This window comes from Aphelocoma coerulescens, chromosome 10 (genome assembly GCF_041296385.1).
Source record: "Aphelocoma coerulescens isolate FSJ_1873_10779 chromosome 10, UR_Acoe_1.0, whole genome shotgun sequence".
NCBI classification, from domain to species: Eukaryota; Metazoa; Chordata; class Aves; order Passeriformes; family Corvidae; genus Aphelocoma; species Aphelocoma coerulescens.
This window is the reverse complement of record NC_091024.1, coordinates 16,411,955-16,436,977: the sequence shown is the minus strand read 5'-3', so window position 1 is coordinate 16,436,977 and position 25,023 is coordinate 16,411,955. Positions and strand designations below refer to the sequence as shown.

Here is a 25,023-nt window from a genome sequence, read left to right as displayed (position 1 = left end):
AGGAACTGCCCCCTTGGGGATGCTCGGAATTGTCAAGACCTGGAGAGGGAGGCGTGTTCTGGAGCAAAGCAAGTCTTCAGTCTCTTCCAGATGGAATGCAGGAATACAAAGTGACTTGGCAGATACCTGTTAGTCATGGCCAGTTTCTCCAGCGTCATGAGCCCAGCTGAATTAATTACAGGGATGCTTTTGAATCCTGCAGATGAAATGCTGAAACTCACTGCAAACAGCAAGATATTTTCCAATGTTTGGAGGGGGACAAGAATTTTGCTCCAAACATCTATTTTTTTTTTTTCCAATTAGGACTTTTTTCAACAAGTTAGCTCAAAGTCGGTCATATTAGCATGGAAGCAATTCATGCGAGGTAGGAAAGGTTGATTATAACAAAAGAGAATTATTAATAGGAGAATAATTTACATCAAGGAGATAGTGGGAGTAAAGTGAATTTTGATGTTTTGAAGGTTGATTGGGTAGGTGGGTGTGTTGACAAAAACAAGACAATCATGTCTTCTTCAGGAGCTTAACAGGCTTCAAGGATTTAAAATAAAATCAATGAGCTCTGTGGCACACACTTTTTTGCAACAGTAGGAGCACAGGATAATTTTTTTGTAAAAGTGCAGAATATAACTTCAGTTCTATGCTGACCTTTCAGATCATGCTATTACCAAAGCATTTTCTTTTGATTAAAACTTTTCTTTTAACATTTTTAGGGTTAAGCATTACAGTTCAATTTTATTCATCTATATAACTTTTATATAGCTTCTGGAAACCTTCAGGATATTCCCAATTTCCAGAAAACATTTTCTCCCTTGCAGAGGCATGTTGTGGGACAATCTTCGGTGTAAGTGATGGTGTGTTTCAGTAACAGAAAAATACAGACTCCTTTAGTTTGGTTTTGTTTGGGTTTTTAGCAAATAAAATGTGTTTTTAATTTAGGTTAGCTAAAGGTCTTGGTATGAAAGTGTTACTAAATGGCAACTTGTAAAATGATATCTGGGGGAAAGCAGATAAATCAGTGGTGTTTTCTTGTACAGTTAAAATGTAAGTTCAGATGTTAGAGGTGTTTTTTCACCTATTGTATAATATGGAGCAAGTCCTCAAGTGGATTCTGGGTTTTTCCTCTTTTCTTAGCACTTACACTAGAAAAGCTGTGTCTATACCAAGGCCTAGTTCATACTGAAGTGTAACCTGGGAAGTTGACCTGGTTAGAAAGCTCAGCAATCAATCAGATCCTTCTCCACTCAAAGAGATGGTTTGATATTTTGCACTTCAGGGTTGGTTGAATGTTCATAAAATTAGTGACTTGAAGAGATGAAAAAGAAATAGGAGCAAAGGCACCTAGAAAGAGCATGTCGGCAAAAAATAGCAAAAGGTCACTTGAAAATGAGCCACCAGGGCTGGAAAGTGGCACATGGGGAGGCATCGTGGGTCCAAAGGTCCTTCCTCCCAAACTTTCCTGTTTCTGCCATTCTGCCTTGTGCTGCAGAGGCTGAGGGAGCTTTGGTCTCCCTCTTGCATTAGCCCCCTCACCCTTAAGCTGGGTCATGGAACTGAGAGCACATTCTGCTCTTACTGCACCAAGGTTTGTATCAGCATATCTGTGGGTGATTTTGGAGGCTGGATAAGATGCAGATAGGGCAGCCATAAGTTTGTGAAGAGAAAAGAAAACAAGGTTTTTGTAGTGTTAAATCCAAACTGATTAAATCCTACATACCTTCTGCATCTGAATCTTGTATTAAATTGTTATGTACTTCCTAAAGGTTTAGGGGGGGAAAAAAAGGGCAGTTAAAGGTGTTGATGACTTTTTCTTGGCACCTTTCTCTGTTAGCAAATTTCTAGTCTGTAGACCCTTATGTAGAGTACTAAAAAAAAACAGTTTGCTATTTGCACAGCATTTTGGGTTTTGATGATTTCAGTGCCAAATTTAGCAGCGATTAAACATAAATTTGAAGAGAGGGAAGCTTTATTGACATGCGTGTCCCTTGCTCGGATCCAGTCCATGGTGTCCCAGGGTGGAGGCTAAAGATGCATAAAATCAGGTCAGTTTAACCCCAATGGGAGTGGAGCTTCAGAGAGCTGTTCCTTTGCTGTCCCTTTCCAAAATCCCTGGGCCTCGGCCTGCTCTGAGGTGTGGAAGAAGCAGTCAGGCAGCTGTGGGCTGGTAACAACATGTTACTGCAGTAGGTTTCCTAGCTTAAGCCTTTGTGATAGTAATTATCCATGGATCTCTATTTTTATTCTTAGGCGATGATTAAAAAAAAAACCTATACTCCCTAATTTCTTATACAATACGTCTCTGTGTGTTTTTGTGGGGTTTTTTTCTCAATATGTAGTAAAAGGAAGCAGAAGATGCTTTTCTAGAATGAGAAAAGAAGAATGTTTATTCAGATTCACTCTCTCATTGTATCTCATACTTTCACTGCATCAAAAATGATGTATCTTTTTGATATATTTCAGTGTTATAACCTGCTGGTGGATTAGGCCATCTGAAGAACTGACGTGTCAGCCAATTGTTTTGGTTTTTAGTATTATTACTTCTATATTACACTGGTTACACTGGTTGTGGTTACATGGGTATAGTTTTAGGTGTTTCTGGGCACTATCCTGAAAGATAATAGAGATCAAGCATGCAGGCATATTTTTAAAGGTACGTATTGTGGACCTAGAGGTGTTAATCCATAGTTATTTTTACAAAGATGTGCAAACACAAGTCAGCCCAGTGACTGTTGTGCCTGGGAAACCTCCTGGGGTCTCTGAGGTCAGAGACTTGTCACCAGTTCCGCAGCTGGGTATGGGTGATCTGCATGGGAAGCTCCCTTTGTTCTGAGCACCTGCAGAGAGGGAACAGCACAGTCATGTCAGCATCGGAGGCAAATACTGCAAAATGCCCTTTGGTGTAATGGCCCCTGCAAGGATAAATGGAACAGTCATGCTTTCAAAAGCTCAAATAAATAACTGCTGGCACTCGCAGAACACCAGTCCTCCATTTGGGAAATACCACTTGATGACAGAGTTGATGAAAGGTCCTCAGACATCAAACACATCAACTATAGCTAAAAAAAGCCATCCTATATATGGTCATTCCTCTCTTTAGGAAGACATTCCTTCTGTTGTTCTCCTTTGCTTATTTTAGTCACCCATTTCATACCTCCTCTTCAACACTTGACCCTTTAAGATAACCAATCTGTGGTGATGATCCATATTTTCTTCAGAAAATTAGGAACCAAGAAGACTCTTAGTGGCTGTGCTAGGAATTCCTGATTGTTTTAATTACTGCTTTACATCAGTGCATCTTCATCTTTATGTAACAGATGTGATTCCTGGGTTTAAGAACTTCTGTAAACTCATTTGTAGCATTTGTTTATGACAGAGAAGTCCCACACAGTGACAGGGTGTGCTCAGTGCACGGTGCTCTCTGGGGTTTGATCTGAAGCCCTTCTTGCTTCTTCCTGCAAGTTCTTTTTTTGTTGCAGCAGTCTGTGCACTAAATGCCGCTCTGGCTGAACTGCCTTATCTCAGACACACGTTCATGGAGAATCACTGTGAGGTGCTACAGGAATTTGACAAGGATCAGGACTAGTTTCAACACTGTTCAATATTTTTGTCAATTACTTGGAAAAATCTTTCTGAATTACTGCTGCTTCATTTCCAGGTAGCACAAAGAGTGGCAGAATGTGAGATAAGAAGGTAGTAGACACTTTACAAAAAAATGCTCTGAATTGTTTTGCCTGTCTAAGCAGAGGACCTAAAATAAATAAATGAACTTGCCTAAGAAAAAGAAATGTTCCAGTGGGAGAAGACTCTGTCAAGCAAAGCAGAGATGGTCCTCTTGACTAACAGCTGGCCACAAGCTGCCAGTGGAGAACTGTGATGCAATACTTGTTTGTGTAAATGGGAATGGGAGCGGGGAGAGAAGTTTTGTCTGCTTCTATGCCTGTGTACCCGTGGCAAGACAATTCTAAAATAATTGCTGTCATTCTGAGATCCATGTCTAAGGAGGGACGTTGAGGGTAAAGTTCAGAAAGTTACCACAGGAGACTTGGAGTAGGAGCAAAAATGGTTGGTCTTCAACCACTTGGAGCATCATCTCTTACAAGTGTCAGTGAGAAAACTGGGTGTCTGTAGGTAGCCGTGTTCAAGGGTCTTCAGAGAAAGCAAATACTGGGTACTAAAGGAAATGGGAACCAGTGGCTGTAATAGATGAATTCAAATCAAGAGTAGGTAAAAATATTCAACTCTGGATCTGTTTAAATATGGGGATGGATTACTGGGACGGAGAGCTGCCGCACCATTTCCAGACATCTGCAGCTTCAGCTTGGATGCTTTTCTGTAAAGAAAGTTTTAATCAAACACTGTGGGCCCCAGTGCTGGGGTTAATGATGTGAAATGCAATGACCTATGATATGCGCGTCTTAGGATATGCAAGAATAGATCATCCCACTTGTCTTTTTTTAACTTTAGATTCTATCAATTGATGGATGTCTGCTAGTGATATAGCTTGAATAACTCTTTGTACTTTGCCCTAATTCTACAAGTCTTTGTACAAATTTTTCTCATTATAATCTTAAGAATACCTTACACATTATTCTCTGTCTGTTAGCTACTATTAGCAGCCCATGTGAATCCAGCCACTGGTGTTGTAAGAATTACTTGAGAAATAATTTCACTTTCTCATGCTGGATTTTGATAAGGTAGAGGTAATCTTGACTGACTTTTAACTCTACATTATTGAAGATAAGTGTCGAGACATTCAACTTTTTTCATGAGAAAAATTATAGTAAGTCTCAGTGTTCAGAAAATATAACTCAATGCTTGCACGTTCAGCAGCACAGAGTGCAATACCTGGTAGCTCTTAAATTTGCTGTTCTTTGAAGATTGGGTATTGGTCCCTCTAAAAAGCCTGGCTACTGCAGGGGGACCATCTGTCTGAATTTGGGGCTGCTGTGGTCTCACAATTTTCTGGTTTGTATTTAATGCCACTGTCTATTTGTGTTGCAGAATATGAAATATTAGATCCAGTGGCTATTTTTTTTATATCTAACATTTATGGGAAGTAAGGACAGCTTGTGAATGTCTTCACAGAATTTCGAATGTGTGAAGTAGTATTTTCCTTTTGGGTTGGTGTGGTTGGTTTGTTTGTTTGTTTGTTGGTGTTTTGTTTTTGTTTTTTTTTTTTTTTTTAATGCAGTGTAACTTATTACTGGCATGCTTAATACTATTTTGGAAAGTATTTTTGCAAAGAGTCAAAAGGGAATTTGCTCTCTTGAATTTTGAAATCTATTTGCCCTTCTGAATATAAATTCTTTCAACAGTATACCATTGTCTCCACACAACCATTCCAGCATAACTTATTTTCTGAGTAATGAATTGATAAAATTGATTGTGTGTTTGTCTTCTGTGGTTGATTGTGAAACTGTAATGAAAAACTGGAGTTTAAACAATATAGGGTTTTTTAATCTGTGACAAGTCCTTAGAAATAAAAAGGACTGAGTGAAGGAAGGCATAAGCCAAAAGATATTCTGATAATGTTATACTTCATCCTCCCAAACAGCTTCTCTAAAGCGGGCAAGTATTTCTCTACAGTACCAGATAAGGAGTGTAGTGATGTTGACTTAATTAATTTAAATTCTGGTACAGGCTGTGCAGTAATGTTAAAGATTTCTTGTGTATCTGTATTAGAATCCATGATCTCTTTCAAAAGCTGCATGACGAATGAGTTACATGTACCTAACACTCATTGGAAGGGGAATTGGCACTTCACCAATGGCTAGGAATCATACAAGAGCAGTATGATTTGTGTGCTTTTGTTTCTGTGGACCTTTGCTCTGGTACTTACCTCATTGGTCTGACTAGTCCTTGCTCTGAAGTTGGGAAATAAAAATATAAATGCAGGATGGAATTTCTCTTGATGTTACACAGTGACAGCAATTTTTTGCTGATAGAACTGCAGGAAGAATATTGCAGGTCCAAATGCAAGGTCTCTGTGATCTTTGATACTAGCTGGTGGAGCATTCCTGCTTCTCTAAACTTTATTTTAGATTAGCTGATAAAATAAATACATATGACTGAAAAAAAACCCACATAAAAATAACTTATTTAAGAAAATCATACAATTAATTCAATGCAAGCAAGAAAAAGCTTCTTTTTACCTGCAGCCTTCAACTGGCAGTTGTGGAAATTGAAAATCTTTCCATGCCTTCTTTGTTTCTTTTGATTTTATTTATGCATGCTTCTATTCCTGTTTGTAATGATATCTTGCATTGATTTTGGTTAGCTTGGAAATATTCTCTAGACTCAGAATACATCTGTCTGATCCTCTCTTGGGGAATGGGTCAGAGCAATGATGTCTGTGTGGCCAGTCAGGAGCTGTGAGGGGGAGCACGGGCATGTCCTGCTGTGGATGGGCTCAGGTGGGTGCTGCTCAGAGGGACAGAGTGGGAATTTGGCCAGGAGCTGATGGTGCTGTGCAGCACCTTGCAGCAAGCAAGGACGGTCCTTGGGCCCTTGGAGATGGCAGCAGTGCAGCACCTCATCACATACAGATCTTCCTAAAGCAGGCACCTCCTCAGTGCTGGGAGTGAGCAGGAACAGCTCTGGAAAGGTGGGAGGGGTGGGAGCTGACACAAGCATCGCGTGAGTGGAGCGGCTGCTCCTCATCCACACTCAGGTAGCACTGGCAGCCTCGGAAGTTCAGTTGATGCTTTCTGCGTAATTAATCTGCCTGAAAAGGATAATTTCAGGGCACTTGGAGTGGGGACAGAAAGTTTCCATCCTTCAGGAGGTAAACTGTGATTCCCCAGGGTCTGCAAAGCAGAGGAAGAGGCATCTTCAGGAGTGTGTTGGTTCCCAGGCAGGTGCTTTGTCTGTGGGGATCACTAGTGGCCTGGGCCTCTTGCTGACAACCTGTTCTCTCACCAGCCATGGTAGTGCAGGAAAAGCAATGGGGGAGATGTTTTTGCTGTTAAGTGGTAGAAGCAGGTATATGATTTTCTGTAAATCACAAAGATGGCATTAAAGAGTGTGTGTGCATGGTAGTTTGGTTTTTGTTTTCTTTTTTTTTTTTTTTTTTTTTTAAATCAAATGCTATTTCTGAGCTCCAAGGGCTGACAGCTGTTCTAGTTTTGCTTGGGGATGTTTTCGCAATGTGGATTAATCAATGTTATGAACTGGGTCCATGGGGTTTTGGGAATGTAATTGGTTTCAGATGACACTTTGCTAGTCAATCTGCGAAACAACCGAATGTTGACACAGCTGAACAATTCCAGCTGTTTCCACTCACCCCTTCTTCTCTCCCTGGATGCACCAGCCTTTTCCCTCTCTCATGTCTCCCTTTCTTATTGTGACTTTGTGAAACAAATTTGGGATTGCAGTTTCTGTCATTTGTCTCCGCTTTGGTTTTGTTTCTTCCCAGAATACTTTCAAAATGCATTATTTTAGGTATGTTTGTTGATGTCCATTTTTATAATTTTGAGCCTAATTTGTTATGCATACATTAACTCTTACGAAGCAAATTTAGATGTTGCTTGAAGGTACCTTTTTGTCACATAATTTTTACAGATAATTTGAGAAGTTTGAAAACACTTTCACATTTGTTGTGCCAAACCCACCTCTTCTTTTTAAAAAGGTAACAAAGAATGCAGGTAACCAAAGGCAAAGTGGGAGGACTCTGCATGGAGATGTGCTGTAGACCCTGCTCCACTGCTGCTCTGCCCTACCTGACAGCCTGGCTTTGGTCAGGCTGATGACACTTCTGTGCTGTGCATCCAGACCTTAATGACAAGAGAAACAACTCCCCAGAAGGGAGTGGCTCATAAACTACCCATGCCATTTATACTTCTAGAATTACTTATTTTTCTCTTCCCCTCTTTTTTTGCCCTACCGTATGGTAAGTATAGGTAAGCACTGAATACGTCATGCCACCTGCATCTGGAGTTTTTTATGTGGTATCAGTGCCTGTTCTCGATTTGTGGCAGTACAGAAGAAAGAGATGCAGTACAAGACAAGGCACATTCATTTTCCATGGTATTTTTTTGTGCTAACTGACCTTCAGAACACTTTAAAGTGGGGAGAACAGAATGGACCAGGCAGTTGATCCTTGGAAATCTGTGTGCTCGGACACCTACAGACGCTGCACAAAGATGGCCCAAGCCCCTGGTGGGGTGGTCTGGCTTTGTTCTGAAAGCCTTCGGCCACTATCCCTCTGGTGAGAGGCTCGTGGCTGGGTGTTTAGTAGTAACTCCAATGGGGGCAATTTGCTGTTTAGTATTATTTTCCCATTAAGCAGTCAGATGGGTTTTGAAGGATATATGCTCCCTCTTGTCTGTGTGGCTCCTCCGATGGCAGACTATGCTAAATTAAAACTGATGTGTGAAAAATTCTGTAACAAATCTGCTGTTTTCAGACAGCAGTCAGCTTTGCTAACTTTTTGAAACATCAGAAAGCACCCACGTGTGTTGAGCCTTGAAATAATCTCTCTTGTATTAAAGTAGCCTGGAATGGAATGGCTGATCCTGTACCTTCCAAATACTATTGCTAACGCTTTCCCTACAGAGGAGTCTCTTTGCCTACTACATATGGCCTATTGAGAAAAGGGAAAATGTATATTGAAAACATGGTAGGAAAATGACACCTCTGGGAGTATCTCTCTTAGAATTTTGTTACACTGAGAAAATTGCAAATTTGCGCAATGCCGTTTTCAGAGAAAGTCCTGATGTCATTTATTCCTGTTTGTATTTTTTACTACCAGGGTATTGGATAAGAATATCCCATTCTACAGACTTCATGCTGGCAGTGGACACTGGGAGTTTTTTTGCATTTTTTGTGGGGAGGGAGACTTTGAAGGCATAAATTCAGTACCTAGATCTAAGCAAGCCTCAGAGACCCCATTTATATAGCAGCATAAAGCTTTTTAGATTTTTCTAGCTTTTTCCATTTTGTCCCAGAGATTTAGGATTCTGACTAGCAGTTCAAACCAGCATTAAAATCCTCTTGTTGACTGAGAGCTAGTTCAAATCTGTCATGATTTTTCATTCTGTAATTTTTAGAATCTGTGAGGAACCCTGGACTCTCTCAAAGGACTGTAACATTCTTTCTTCTGCTGTATTATTGAAGACCATTTTTTTCCAAAGCTAAAGGCAGACAGCTGTTGGACTTAAAGCAAACATTTAAATGCACTTGCTACTTCTGCGTGTGACTTGAGGTATATCCCAGTGGTAAATTGGTCTTGCATTTAATCAAAATGATATTTCAGGTAAACTGGGATTTTGTCTTTCTCTGCTGTACCAGCCCACAGCTAGTTCTTAGTTAAGGAATGTCTACACAGAACTGAGGAAAGTGAAGGCTAATGCTTATATCAATTCAGAAACAAAATGACACCATTTCTTTAAACGGAGCAGACATTAAACGCATTGAGGACATGTATGCTATTCACTCTAATGTTCTTTTCATCATTCTTCAAACAACCCGTAGAGGTTTTCTGTTGTACAATCTTTGACAAATCTTTCTTTGTATCCCTATATCTCTTTTGTTCTGTTGAACCACCAAAGGGACCAGGTTCTTGGAAAGACAGAGGGAATGCACACAACCAGTATGGTGTGGAAAGCCTGTCTGTGATGTTATGTGGCTGAATTCGTACAAACTGAGAGCTGCCACAAGCCCAGGTTTTCTCAGTGTGTCTCTTGTTTCCCACTGGAAATTTTGCACAAGTAGAAAGGAAGGAATTTGGCTGTGGTCTAGGATTTGCAGATCTGCATATGCTGGAACAGCAGCACTGCCTGATGCTGCCTCTGCTCAAGTCCATCCCATGGTTGTAGTGTGGGAGTGCAGTGCATTCAGTGCAGTGCATGAACAGGAAAGAACAGAGTGCAGGACTGTCCTGCTCAGAAATTTGAACATTTGGTAACTTTCCTTTTTTGGAATAGTTTATTCTTATCACAGTTTAAACAATCTACTAGTTATTAGTCAATTCATTGTATCTTCAGAAACAGTTGCAAAAGGAAATGTATCTTGGGCCACACTATGTTCTGAACTGTTGTGTTTTGTCAGGTTAGTGTTTCCAGCTGTGAAAACCAGAAAGTTAAAATAACGATTCCAGTATTTTGTGTTGCAGTCTCTGGCCTGCAATAGAAAAAGTAGGTTCATCAGTAGAACCTACTCTGAGTGTACCTGCTATGGGCATGTGAAAATTCCTTCTCTTTCTACAGTGGAATATCCCTGCACTATCTGTTTTTATTGCTTTGTCCCTCTCTTCCCACTAAATTATTTGGTCATTGAAGCCCACATGCTCTTGAGAAGCTCCTCCAATAGCCCAATTTTGAGAAATGGGAAAGATTTCTGAAAAAGTTTGTATTAACCATTCCATTTCCAAGTTAGTCTTTGGTAATTCCAAATCACCAGTTACTTCAGAAATTTAGGCAGAGCCATAACATCCCCACAGCACTAGGGGCACAGTTTTAATCTGCAGGCAGGAAGAGTCATTTCCCTGGCTGCTGTGCCTCCTGTTAAATTGCTGAAAGAGGTGTGGCTCTGAGAAGAGCAGCAACACCCTCCACCAATGCCTGCCCACAATTTGTATTCCTAGGATTGGGGCCTAGCTTGTAAAAGGTTTGGCTGGGCCTGCGTTTTCCTGTGTGTCATTGTGTCAGTCTGGCTCTGAGCGGCGACCCTGGGGACTGTCACAGAAGTAATGGGGTAGAAGGCATCAATAAAATATTTTGTTAGTGTGCACTCATTTGTGTATCTTCAGACATCAGGCTTTTAGGAGTGCAGGAGTGATGCTTGACTATACAGCACTGTCTAATCACACATTCACATTCCTGATACCCAAATGCATCAGAGAAGCCTTCATTTCTGTCTTCCCCCTTGCAACCCACAATGCTTTTTTTTTTTTTTTTCCAAAACAGTGGCTGATATAATGCTCATATCTTTGCTATTTTCATATTTTAAAATTTTTTTTCTTTATTTCAAAATAAGTTAGAAAGGGACTTGATATGTATCAAGGAAGCTGGTTTAAGGCTTTCACAAGCCTTATTTCAGTCTCTTTTTCTGCTTTCTGGAACAAGTACAGTAGCAACTTGCATACATTCAGCGTCATGTTGCAGAAGTTTCTGTTTAAGCACCGCTCCAGGACCAGATCCCTGGTGTTTGTGTCTGCAATGGTTTGATGCCAGCTGATGCTTGTTAGGGCCCTGGTTGCACTGATTGCCCTGACCAGCCTCACCTGGGGCCTCACCTGAGGCTCTGCCCAAGGGTGGGGGGAGCCCTCAGAAACTCAGCTCTGGGCCACAGCCAGGCCTCTCCTTCTCCTTTCTCTTAGATTTTAGCAATGCAGCTACATAAAAACTTAACAGCCCTCTTCAGAAAGTGATAAGAAGAGGTAAGGGGGCATAAAGAAAAATTCCATCTTTGATCTTATCGTCCTGTGCTGGTAAGTTGTTGACATTGTCGTGTGCTATGATACTAAATTTTTGACTCATTGGAAATGCAGCTTGAGTCATAAAGTCCTATATTTGCTATGCTTTGGCAAGTTTGCATTGTTTTTTTTTTTTTTGTAGTAGTAGCTCTTCCTCCAAAGAGAAAAGCTGAAAAAGCAGTTTAGAGGAGCAGATAAGAGTAAGTTGCAATTCCAATTGTTGTGCAATAAAAAGAACTAATGCAGATGGTAGGAACCAACCATAGGCTGGTGTTTCAGTGTGTGATTCAAGAGGTCTGGTGAAAACAGAAGTCTGTGCTCTGATGCTGGAAGTTTGTTGGTTTTGCTTCGATCCATCTAGTCAACACCTAGCTCATGCTATTAAGATGATTTTGAGAGCTTCAGTGGTGCATCAATGAACATTTCAAATGAAAATTTTTTTCAAAATGTCACGATTCTGTGTTCAAGTAGGATAAAAACTGACAGTTTTGATCTTAAGCTGTTCGTCTTTTTAATGCATGAAACCATATCGTACTTCTACTGTGGCATCACAGACTCCGAGGAAAAAAGTGATCATCAGAAAAATCTTTGCTGCATTGAAGTTATCATTGATAGAGATGAAATCAAGGTCAAGATACCACAATGTGTGGGAGGAAACTGGGTGAGAATTAGCAACTTCATCTAAGGCTTTATATCTCAGCTCGCTTCTAAGTTGTCTTTCTTCCACTGTCTCTTAGTGACTGTGAAAGAGCCATGAGAAATTGTATCATATATATATATATATATATACATATATAAAATTTTCCCCATTATGTGAGATCTCAGGATCTTTTTGAAGATAAGTTCAAACAGATTCAAGCTGATTCAGAAAAGAGGCCATTTAAGAATTCTTGACTTTTTCAAGTGGTTCACTTCATTTCACATTGCTCTGGAAGGAGGTGAGAGATTTCCTCCTGGTCAAGGCTCCTCACAGGCTGTGTAAGACACTGGTTTGTGAAGGCAATTCAGGCACAGCTGAGCTGGGATTATTCTTTATGAAGAAGTTGCTATTAATTTGAAGGCAGCAGCAAGTTTTCCTTTCTTTGCTCTCTTCTCCCTCTACTTTCTGGCATGTTCTCCAATAACCTTAGCTATCAAAATGTTATCAGTATATGTCAGACACAAGTTCCACTGCCTCTGGGAGGCTGCGTTTGTATATTGGCATGGTGGTAATTTGTGTATTACATCCTCACCTTGTTCTCTCTGAAGATCTCTCTGTTATCAGTCAATCTGTGTCCTGGGTCAGGTGTGAGAAATGTGGACTGTTGTTTCCTTGTGCAGACCTCCACTGTTCAGAAAGTCAGAGTCTGTGACCCAAACCCAAGCAAAATTTGGGATTGCTCCTGGTTTTGCTGTTTACTACTCTGCCATTTGTTCCTTAGGGAGCGTGCTGCTTCTCAGAGAGTGTATAGTTTAATAAACTTGATACAACAATTTCAGCTTTAGAAGCAGGGTGTCACATTTCCTTCTTTCCTATTTGCCTGCACAGTCTCCTGTGGATGTTCTGAGTTCATCTTCAACCTGTTCTGGCTGTGATTTTGGTTTTCTTTCTTTCCTTGGTCTAGTCTAGCCTTTTGCCGTAGCCCATTTCCTTAAGTAGAGCACTTGAGTTGTTAGCAGAAAGAGGTGCTGACTTCCCAGCCAGCTGCCATACCTGGCAAATTTAACCCCCTTCTGTCTCAAAGTACAGTTTTCTTTGTGGCTTTATTGCTGAAAGGTGATGCAGGTGGCCTGACATTCCTCTGCTGTAGCTCTCAAGGAGAGCCAGGAGGACCAGCCCAGGGTCCCTCTGAGCTGACTGACCTGGTTTCTGCTGCAGTTGGAGCAGAAAAGCCTTGCTGTAAAGCAAAGAGCCAAAGCCCAGCTCTAGCACCCAAAACATAATGGCTCCTACAGGATGGACCAGGCTGAGTGGTTTGATTCAGTAACCTCTCACGTTTGGTATCTTCACTCTGAAGGAGAACCTGATGAATAAAGGCTGTTCTTCTGTCACTCATTGCGCTTTGTAACCTTGTAGGATCCAGCAGTGCACCATTTTGAGAACAACAGTTTGATTTTTCATGAATTCACTGGTCACAGCTCTCTGGGTCAGGGGCTTGGCACAGCCAGGTGTACCAAGGATGTCCTCTTAGCACAGAGGGAGCTGCAAGCCAGAAATTGGGCAGGCATTTCTTGTTATGCCCAGAGCACAGGAGGGTCAGGAGGGATCTTGCTAGGAGCTCTTTCAAGAGGGACTTGACTCCAGCAAGCCCTCAGTCTCAACACCAGGAGAGCATTTAATGTGTGTGCTTGGGAGAAAGGGCAAGAGTAGTCAGAGTCCATTAATTCAGTTGTTTGAGTTATTAGACAGGTACTTACCTTTTCTGCAGCCCTTTGAAAGGCCGATAGTGCTCTTTTCTTTTTTTTTTTTTTTTTTGGTTTGTTTATTGCATAACTCCAATAGAAAAAAATTCCTAAGGCATGAATGCTAAAGAGGAAGGAAAGAATAAGTGGTGCCAGTTAAATTTTCATGTATTTATGCCTTATTATGGCCTGACAGTCAGAAATAATATTCTTTTCCTTTTATCCTGATCTTCTCTTTTGACTGTGTATTAAAAAACCACCAGCAGTAACAAAGTGTAAAAGATTGAATTAAATCCTAGTTAAAATGACTTCACCTTAAATAGTGGAATATCTTAGATCTCTTTCTCTTCCTTTTTTCTTTCTCTCTGTCTAGTCTACAGAGACTTGGCAGTCTCAGATACCCTTGGGTGTTCAAAGGTAGATCAGTCTGTGGCAGGGCTGCCTTTGATGTTTTCACCTACAAAAATGTCACATCACAACTTGCTCTGTTATTTCACATTGAATGTGAAAGATTCACTAAAAGGTTAATTTCAAGTCTTGTTGAATTTTATACCATTAAAGTCAATGCCTTTTCAAGGATGTACCTAGAATGGTTTCAGAAGGGTGAGAGAAGGGACTGGTTTAAAGCTCCTGCTGCAGCTATGAGCACTCAATAACCGTGTGCTTTGTGTGCTTGTGGGAGCATACCCCCTCCTGCAGGAAGGCTTTGCCCTCCACTCCCTGGGGAGAAAGGAGAACAAGGATTGCTATGGATACTTTAAATAGCACTGCACCTACCAGCAGTACCTTTACCTACTTGTGCATGAGGCCCTAATTTGATTTGTGTTCAGTCTTGTGAAAGACAAATGTGAAGGGAGAGAAACACTTACATACAAATCTTTTGAGAGAGATCTTGAATAATCCTGAATATCCGGTCTGATTTCCGGAATTAACTGTAGAATAATTACAAATGCTTGAGTGAAATGTTTTTGAAACAGTTTTACTCTTGGTTCCTTCCCTCCTCTTCACGACTTGTGTTTTGAGGCAATGCTGTACCTTTGTATGGGGACTTTAATTTTAGCTTTGAGAAAGCTAAATGTAGTGGATTTCAAGCACTATTTTGAGTAAGAAATCTGTTTTCCTACAGTTTGGAGAAAAATGCTTGTTTATCAATCATACCACAAATAGTGCATTTGAAAGATTTCTGAATGGACACCTGCTGAAGGAGGGATAGAAGTTATGTTTTAAATTGCTTGGGTTTTTTTTTTAAACAATTGCCAAGTAAGTAATTATATTTTCCATTTTCTCTTAGTACACTGAAACCTTTAGACTTAGTGAGGGCACTTAGAAAAGGAGGTGACCTTTCTCCACCTCTCCTTCTCTTTAGCAAAACTCAGATATGTCATTTAATTGGTTACTGAGCTCAATGTTCTCCACGCCCTCTTCCCCCCAGAAATAATTCTTGCAAGTGAGCAGTGAGAAGTCCGGTAACTCGCTCCAGTGTCCTCACATTTGTCGTGTAGGAAAGGCTGGGATTACGTGCTTTGTCAAGCTGTGCTCTTAAGGATGTGTCACATTTCCTACCGTTTTAACACAGGAAATGTCTCTGTCACCAGGCAGCCCTGCTTTTCTGTGCATCCCCTAATTGTGTGCGAACTGAAGGTGCAGCTGGAGAGCATTTCATATCTAATTGGTGTGTGAAAGCTGAGGGCAGAAAAAACAATTAGGAAGTCATGGTCAACCTCAAGAAGGGCCATAATTGAGGCAGAACTGAAATTAAAAATTGGATTTCTACCGAGCTGAAGTGGGAAGGATGTATGGAACAAAGCTGTAAACAGCAGAGCAGCTTAGGCTCCAAAGTTCCACTTGGTGCAGTGGTTTCAGACCCCGAAGTGCCTCTGGGATACCTGATGGGGAGCTTAGCTTCCCAAGCCCCTTGGCATTTCAAAGAACTGACTGTGGGTTACTGTGGCTAAATATAGTGTGTTACAGGATGTCTCTGATTTTGGTCATTCCCCTTCTTAATCAATTGCAGTCTATTGATAGCCCTGGAATAAGGGCTAACTGCTCTATTCAGCTGCCTGGTTTTGTCTTCATTTAGCAGCAAATAAAGAGGTAGAGGTGCTAGGCATACACTCGAGTGCTATTTTAAATCCACCTAGTCAAGAGTTTGAAGTAATTCAACAAAGGAGTTCATTTTGCTGTTCAAACTGTAACAGTTTCTGTGTACACTAGGTGATAATGAGGCCATTTAAAAATCCTCTTCTTGCCATTTCTAATAACAGGATGTAGGTTTTCTAAGAATCTGTTAAAATGTGTATCACAGCAGCTTGTTTCCTTTTGACTGTTTGGCTGACGGGTCATAAACTCTGGCAAGTTCTAATGCTAAAAGGTTATGGTCCAGCCTGTCATTTTTATTGTAGCATGGGGTAATGGCTGACTTTTATCAGTGTCTTAACACTAATTGTACCAACATAAACTTAGATTATAGCTGTGCAAACAGAAGGGTGGTACGTGCGATAAGCCCCTGCAAGGAGCTCAGTGCAGCCATTACCTGAGACACCGCGACCTGCTGGGGCTGCAGTCAGGCACAGGAGTGGGCAGAGTGCACTGGGAGCACTCCTGAGCATCTAGAAAGCAAGAAGTGCCTGAACGAGATTTTGTTCTTGCTTTGTTGATTTTTCTTTGCCCATTGCCTTTGTGTCAGAGGAAGATCACCGTATCTGTCATTTTGCCTGATGTTTATTAAGTTGGTGTGTCAGTGTTTGCATAGGGGAGCTCTCATGCTGCTGGGAGAAGCTGGGAACTAAAGATTTAAAAGTTGCTGTTTGGGAAGCAGGTGGGCAGCCTGTGCAGAGGATGGCCTAGCTACCGAGTGTGATACCACTGGAATACTTTTCTTTCAATTAACTAGATTTTAAGTGATTGCTAGCTGAATTTCTTCATACTTCTGTGACCTTAGTCTGCTTTCCTAGAAACTTTCACCTCTTGCTTGAACTATGGAACATCAGGGCTTGGGCAGTACCTGAGTTTCTATTGCCGTGGCATGGTGTGTCATGTTAAAAGAGCTACTGTATTCTTACCACAGAGTGATTTGTAATTTAAATGTGCAGTTAGAGATTTTGTCATAATTTGTGTGTTAGTTTTGTGCATTCCTGATAGGGTTATTGCTCTACATTTACTTGTAACAAGCTCATTTAGGATCTCTTTGGACAAAAGGCACTACTGAACATGCTAAGGTTTTCTTAACAAGATGCTGGGTTTGATGGGCGCTATCCTGCAACTTGGAGGATTTTATAATCTTTTTATTCAAACGAAGTAGTTACCTCTTGTGTAGAAGACAAACTCTTCAGTGTGTAAGGAGAATAAACCTAGTCATAAATAGTTGCTGGGGTAATACCCGCGTTCTGAAGTAGCTGACGATCCTGCCCTGGTGATGTTGGTGCGGTCGTGCCTTGCTCGTTGATCGGGGCTGTCCTGTGCGCTCCCCGGGACACTGCCGATGGCTGGGAAGCCCAGAGGCTGTTTCTGTGGCTGCGGGCGCTGGAGGAGAGGTGCTGCCGCCTGCTCCTTTTCCCTTTCTGCCGGTCAGGGAGTGCCCCGAGCGGCCTCGGGGCGAGCGAGGGACGCTTGGAGCGGAGGGCTCGGGCCGGGCCGTGCGTGCCCGGGCTCCCCCCGCTGCCGCTCGGCTCCGACAGTACATGACAAGCATCACTAGGTGGCACAGCCACCCTGGTGCACTGCCCAGGTTACGGCGCTCCGGCAGCGCCTGAGCCGCAGCAGCGTTTGCATCCAGCCCCGTGTCCCAGCCAGGCCGCGCTGGGCTCCTGCAGCGCATTCCTGACACTTCATCACCGGGCTCGCTCCTGGGGCAGTGGCCGCAGGCTGTGCTCGGCTCATCCCGGTCCGAGCTGTCCCGGCCAATCTGGGCTGCTCCTGCCAGGGCACTGCCAGCACAAACCTGAAGATTTTGCTTACTTGGGGGAAAATAATTTGAAATGATGTTTCCAAAGCTTCTTGAAATCTTGTTTTACCAGGCACTTACCTTAATTTGCCTGTTGAGTTACCAAGCTCCTGTGAAAGTCTGTTTCAGCCTTTTGGAATTTATGCCAGGAAATCCAGTATGTAATCCAAGTTTAAATAAAGCACTTTATAGTAGGTGCTTATGTTTTAAGCACGAATTTAAGTGTTTTCAATAGTGAAATGAAGGATAGTGCTATAAAGTTTGTGTTTAAAATTGAGTACCAGTTAAGCCTATTGTTGAGCTGGGGCTTCTCTTGGTATTTATTTATGAAACTAGCTGGGGAACTCCATTTAAAAGGTATATGATTGTTTTTGTGTTTATTTCTCCTTTGGTTGAAATCAAAGTATAGGTTGGACTGTATGAGAGAGGTAGATGGATCTCAGTTAAGTTTACTCTGAGGTTTTTTGTTTGTTTGTTTTTAAATTAGAATGTCTTTTCTGAGTCTGGAGGACTCATAAAATCCTCAGCAATTGATGAGTGTCTATTTTTAAAGTAAACTCATTGCTCTGTGGTATGTCAATTCAGTTCTCTAAACCAACATGAGTTTACAGACACACTGATTTCTCAGCACTGATTTTAAGCGGAATGCTAGGGATGTTTCTAAGAATAAAATGTGGGTTTCAATTTACAAGAAGGAGTTATGATTTAGAAGTTTCCTTTTAAATCATAGGTGTGTTGTGTATGGGTTGTATTCATGCTTAACTGCCTCCAGGAGGTGTTTTCAAGTGCAGTGATGGTTACTTAAAAGACTTCTGCTGTTTGAAAATAAAGCATGGCTTCCACTTAATTTGTAAGGGAAAATGCTGGGAGAGATTGTGGTGGCATTATTGTCACTACTGTTAATGTACTTTGAAACCCATATTGGCCACTTAGCAAAAGCAAAATAAAAGTCTCTTCCAGGATCTCTCATCTAAATACTTCTAGAATATCAGAGTAGTCTGGGTAAAATAGATGCCAGGGCTGTGAATTGAAGTAACAGAGGACTAGAGTTTACTTGCCTATAACAAGAAATGAAGATTTTTTCCCAAGGGCCTCCCACTGTCAGAATATTTCAAAAATACCACATTTCTTTTCACTGTGAAGATAAGATTTCTTTGTTATAGCAGAAACATTTATATTGAGACAGTGGACAGCAGTGGTGACACTAGAGTAGATTTAGGGAGCCTGATGTATACATGCCCTTGGAATGTACCATTCTCCATGTGGAGATCATGTGGAAGTGTTTGGGATGGACACACATGCATTTCCTCTGGGTTCAGTCCCATCCCTGGCTCTATGATAAATATTGCAAGAAAGCATCAGGGTAATCTTGGGTCCTTGCTTAAAATAATGCTGTAGGCTTCCCACACAGGAGAGTGTTGGTTGTTGAAGGGGATTTTTATGGCTCACACTGGGACTGACGTCAGGCTCGCCCACAGCCTGGGACTAGAGAAATTCTGAAGCTGTGCAGATGAGCAGTTCCTTCCTCTCAAGCAGAGTAACCACAAGCAAGTTTGGCTCCCTGGATTTGATGCGCTGGAGGTTTTTGCAGGCAGAAAAGTAGCTCTTTTAACATCATTGTGTGAAAATAAAAGCATTCCTAGTGGAGAACATAGCTCTTCCCTGTGCATGTCCTTTGTCCGTGTTGGTCTTTGGTTTGGTGTTTTGTTTAGTTTCTTAGGTGATGGGGTTTTTTTTAATGTGTCTTGGAAGTGTGATCAGTCCATTTTTCTCTCCCTTATTGCTTCTGGCCTGATGGTACTCCTAAATATGTATTTCTGTGTGTGCTGGTAAGTATGTGCCCCAAACTGTGGTGATCTGTACTGCTCTATGCCTTAAATTTCTTTACTTTGTTTCCCCTTTTGCTTTGATACACAAAGCAACTTGGCTTTGGTAACTTGGTCAAAAAAATACCAGAGGTCAGTGGGGAAACATAGATGAAATCTCCAGGTCATTTTTTCCTTCCATGCCTGTTAAAAAACTGCAAGGGTTCCATCCCCTGACTCTAAAGTGTGCTTGAAATGAGAAGTTAAGAAACAGATGTAGAAGCAGGGAAGTTAAAAATGGAGAATATATTTTCTGGATCTTACTAGACAGCCTAAAGTCAAACCCTCTTAGCATTAATCCTGCTGGAAAGAGAAGTGTTTGCTTTAGAAATGCTGGTTTCATCTTGACAGTGAATGTGATGTAAAGACGACAGGCAACACCAAGCCCAGCCAGACATCCTCTCCTTTTCTGGAGCAGCATGGAGGAGGTGAGGACAACACCAAGGGCAAGCTTTCTTCTTTTCCTTCCTGCAGTGGAGAGGTCAGGTTTAGGTACACCATCTGCTCCTACTTTTTGCATTAAAAATTTCTGTGTAGCACATGGTAAAAATTATCTATGAGGAGTTCTTAGAGTGAAACATTTGCATGGGTGGTGCCAGGAATTGTTCTCACTTGGGATGCGAAGTTGCTCACACAAGCAGCTTGATAAATTCAGTGTTGATACCTGTGTGGAATTTGGTTGTACTTGCTTTGTTCTTACTGAGGTTCATGTTCAGCTAAAATGAGATTCAGATGGGAAGGACACCAACTAACTGTCATAGCAATCACCTCTCCACATATCCTTCCAGATTCTACTTTTGTCAAAAGTTTTCAATGGCTGAGTGCACGGGGACTTCTCAAGTCCTATAGCTCAGAGCTGTAAAGAAGATTTTAGATTTTACCTTTACTTTTTTGTTTGCTTTTCTGTGGATAGAACTGCTGTGTCTTGGTCTGCCAGAATCCCTCGATGGTGCTTGCAGTCCTATACAAATAAGTTTTGAGCAAACCGGTAGAATTTGAACTGTTACAGTTTGATCAGGTGATACTACAGGTTAACATTGTAGCACATGACAAATAGAATCTGAAGCTAAACTATTCTAAACTAACTCTGTGAAAGCACATGTGAGGTAAACACTCTACACATTGCCTCTTATACTCAAGGAAAGGACCTTGAATGTCCCCTAATTTGCTACTTCTCTTCCCAGGCACATTTAGTGTCATAGATAGCAAAGCTGATCAATACTTGGTGGAAAAGTCAACTTAAATAAGGACAGACTTCCTTAATGCTGGTCCTTCCAAAGCTGCTCAGGAGAACATGGGGGCACCTATGTGGTCTTTCCAAAGTGAAACTCTTCTGTAGGGTTTCTTCAAAACCACTCAGGCAAAATCCCCTTTAATAGGAAACAAGATGTAGGGCACTGAAAAGAGAAGCTTTATCAGGAGAAATTGTCTAAGTTGGCCATAGAAGAGTAACATGCTGCAGGACAGTCATGGGAAGAGAAGCTGCAACAAGAGCTGTATTATATATTTCTAGCATTCTTTACAGAGCTGTCTTGATGCCTTCCCAGCCCCCAAGATACACAAATAATTTCCTGTGGCTGATCAAGTCTGTGCACTCTCCTGTCATAAAAACAAGTACTGGGAAATGGATGCTTTGAAACTGCTTCCAACACCATTTTTTCCCCTTTTACAAATGAAAGCTTTGAAGATTCTGTTGTCCATAGCATGCTTCATTTTTGTTAGAAACAATCTGAAAATAGTCAGCTCTACCCAGAAGCCTGAGAATAAAGGAACACTCAGAAACACAGTTTTTGTTATACTGTAGTTTGGTGTCATACTGTAAAATTAGTTCAAAATGCCAGGAGGGCTCTTGACAGAAGTGACACAGTGTAAAAGTTGCATCATGATTTTACAACCTGTTTGCCATATTCAACATGAACAACCATTTATTTACTAGTGTATGCATAGTAAGCCAGTAGGGGTTTCTGCATCCAAGTGGTTAATCAGAAATTCAGGGACAACTACGTTGTTTGTCAGCTGGTGGTTTTGCTCCATCTTGGGTGATGGTTTTAAATCCGTGTTAGAGTTTTATTGCTTTTAGCATGAAGATAACATCCATCTCTGTAATGTGTTTAAAGATGTGCTCTGAAAAAGTGCACTCATAAATATATGATGTTTAAAAAAACCCCAATCTAATAAACACAAATCCTGAACATGAGTGAAATGAGAAAAATTAATGGGAAATTTGAGATGAAACCTAGAGAAGGGAATGTTGAGTGTTTAAGGAGGTGTAACAGTTACCTGAGAAAAAAGTAAAATTACTTGTGAGATGCCTCAGTGTTGAAGTTTGCTGAAAAGCCATCTGACAATCCTTCCTCTTTTCTGCCCCTCACCCTGTTACTACTGGTATTTAAACTGGGAGGAAGACCTCTGTGGTTGAAGGCCTCCAGGAAGAGTACCCACAATCATGAAAGCAATTATGGAGGAAGCAAAAATCAGCAGCTTCTTTCTAGGAAGGTGAGATTGTTTATCCTAGATGAGACAGGCTGTCAGGTACAGGTCAAAGTGCTACATGAGATGTAGAATAAAAAATGGAACTTGAGGCCTATTGACAAAATGATTGTTGATTGGATGTGGCTGAAATTTCACTTATAAGGTGCTATGGTTTAGAGGTCTCCTCAGTGCTACTGACTTTACTGGATTTTTAAGAATTTCTTTAGCCCTACTTGTTCTGAATTTTGTAGCTTTTTCCTGCTCATGTAACCAATTCTGAGCATGTTCTGTACAGCTGCAGGCAGCTGAGCTGCCAGGGGCTCTGCTTTCTGACTTGTGAAAAACCCTTGTTCACGATTAAGAGACAGCTTCTTGATGAAGCCATAAGTTGATACTCACAGGATTTAGACCCAGGGCCTTACTAATACTCTAAATCCAGGGTAAGTGAAATAAGATGCCATGTTACCATTGGCAGTGTGAGACTCGAGCCCAGTGTTTGTCTGTAGTGAACTATGTAAGAGGCAATGGGAACAGCTTGGAAAGGGAGATGGTGAGAGATGAATTTGTGGCAATGCAGCCATAAGCAGAGAGAGTAGGATGGATGGAGATGGTGTTAAGAAATTGGTAGAGCTGGTGGCTAAATATATATTGTGAATGAAATGAGCAGTGCTGTGTAAGCCCATGGAAAGATGGGAGATTTCCAAGAGAATGCAAATGAGTGTCTAAGAAATAAGATGCATGAGTAAAAACCAAACTTTGGAGCTGAAGGAAGGATGTTATTGAAAGATAAGTAGCACACTTGGTACACTGAAAATGCCTGACAGGTTGAGGAGAGGAACTGCAAAGTATTGATTCTGAATTGTGGATCGGAGTCTGCACTGTTTCCAGGCTTGGTCCATGTGACAGAGAATTCATTTTGCAGTTCCTGTAGTGCACGAGGGAAAGAGTTCTTGGCAGTAAAAATCTGTGAGCATTAAGGTGATAATAGTGAGTTAGGTCAGTATTTCTAAGACGGAAAAGATTAAGGCTTGGCTTGTCTTGGATCAGAGTCAGAAGAGAAAATGAAGGAATAGAGTAGACAGGAAGGAAAGATAGTGGGCACTAGAAAGATAAAGTGCTCAAGCATTGCCATGGGGAAAACAGATGTATTGGAGGAAGGAAAAAAGTTGAATGTATCCTTCATCTTTGGTAGAAAAAGGGGGTGACACTAGGCATGTGTCCAATTGAAAGGAAGGGAAAGATTGTTATGCTTGCCAGTGTTCTTTGAAGAAATCATTAGAATCCTGTGCAGAACAACAATGGAGATGGATAGATAAGAGACAAATGCAGTTAAAAGACAGGCACGATGGTGATGCAAGATTCAGTGAAATCAGAGAAAAAATTGTTTTGCAGGAAGCTGGCCAAACAGAAGGAGTGTTTATACTGGAAGAGATCAGCCTTTTTGTTTTAATCATTCAGTTTGTGTTACGGTAGTAGAAGGGCACAGTGTGAAAGAGAACAGGAGCCAGATCTGAGACTGAATCATCTCTGACTTTTCTGGTCTTGCATTTCAGTGACTTAGTGATATCAGTAAAAGTTAAGGAAAAATAGGAAAGGGAGCTCCACTACTACATCTACTCATTTGACCTGTTGCCATGACAAAAGCATCACTGAATAAGAGGAAGGTGCAAACAAACCCAAAGAACATCTCTTCTCCCTTTAAAAACAAACTGACAAAAGCCTCAAACAACCACACACACCCCCCTAAACAAGAAAACACCCAGCAGCAAAACACCCCAGCCTGTAAGCTGAAATTCTGGGTTCCCTGTGGTTGAGAGGTTGCCGTAGCTGTGCTGGACACAAAGGAAGGGGGAAATAAGGGTTGGACCCTTTCCAGCTGCTCCAGCAGTCCTGGCTCCACAGACTACCTGAACACATAAACAATTTCTAAAGTTTTAAGGTTCTGGTAGTTGGCCAGAAGACTATGGTTTCTGTCCATAGGTGTTAAAGGTTGGTACAGATTTATCCCAAGTTCTGTGAATTCCAACATCTCAGAGCCTGGCATATCACACACTTGGTGCAGAAATTGTTTCTAAATATCAAAACAGTCTCTCTTGACCTGACTATTCCACAGAGATGTGGTCAAAGTGTGGCTGATGGAACCAGTGGCCAACTGGCTTGTCATGTGTGATGACAGGGATTGACTGAGAGGATTAGTTTTGTCTTCACTTGGGCCCTTGCACCAGATACTTCCTGGAGCCAGGAGTTGTGGCTGTCAGCTGTGGTGGTCAGCATGTGCTTCCCAGGCTGCTGTTGAGGTAATACCAACCATCCAGTGGGAAAAATAAAGGAATTGTTTTCTAAAGTAGTTTTTTTTGCTTTCCATGGGTAGGCAAGTTTGGCCAAGCTTGGCTCTTTTAAATAAAAGCTTTCTTGTAATGAAGATGGAAAGGTGTAAAAGAGGTGCAAAAGGAAGTTGTGTGTATTCTTGTATATATTCTTGGCTGGCTATGAAGTGTTCAGAGGAAAAGTTTTTTCATATATGTCTAAAATAGTTGCCAGTTGATTCAGAAAACGTGGGAAGTACCGAACTAAGCCATCTCCTTACGGTAAATAATTCTTTCTCTGCCAGAAGCAGAGTAGAAGGATTTCCAAGCTGAACAGAGGTGTTTCTGAAATTCTATGAGAAAAAGGCCTCTTCTGCTTGTCTTTTGATTCCCCAGATGAGCTCTTTGAACTGCAAGTAGAAGCAAGTTCATAGCTTAACAAATTTCCTTGCACGTTTGGGTCCTTAATGGGATGTTTCTTACAGAGGCCACTAGGTCGCCTTGTCCTAAGTGGTTTCTTTTCCTTGACAGCATAGTAAGTGGCCTGTCAGAGGCAGCAGCACAGAGGAAGTATCTTTATTTGCCATTTTGGATGTTTAACTTATTGACTGCCTTACAGCTGACCTAAACTCAGAGCTCCAGAAG

At 41.4% G+C, this 25,023-nt stretch overlaps 1 protein-coding gene across 37 annotated transcripts in view; it reads left to right on the top strand.

Annotated features, from left to right (window-relative positions):
• Nucleotides 1-25,023, top strand: part of RORA (RAR related orphan receptor A) — a 480,592-nt gene that overhangs the window by 205,442 nt on the left and 250,127 nt on the right. For 9 of the 37 annotated variants that reach the window (XM_069026315.1, XM_069026316.1, XM_069026303.1 and 6 more), the window contains exon 1: nt 11,258-11,425. The exons of 23 other annotated variants lie outside the window; for them this stretch is intronic. The gene's annotated coding sequence lies outside the window, so the exon portion shown is untranslated. Of the gene's footprint in view, nt 1-7,357; nt 7,438-11,257; nt 11,426-25,023 lie in introns of those variants that run through there. 5 more of the 37 variants (XM_069026317.1, XM_069026300.1, XM_069026320.1 and 2 more) reach the window with 4 other exon arrangements.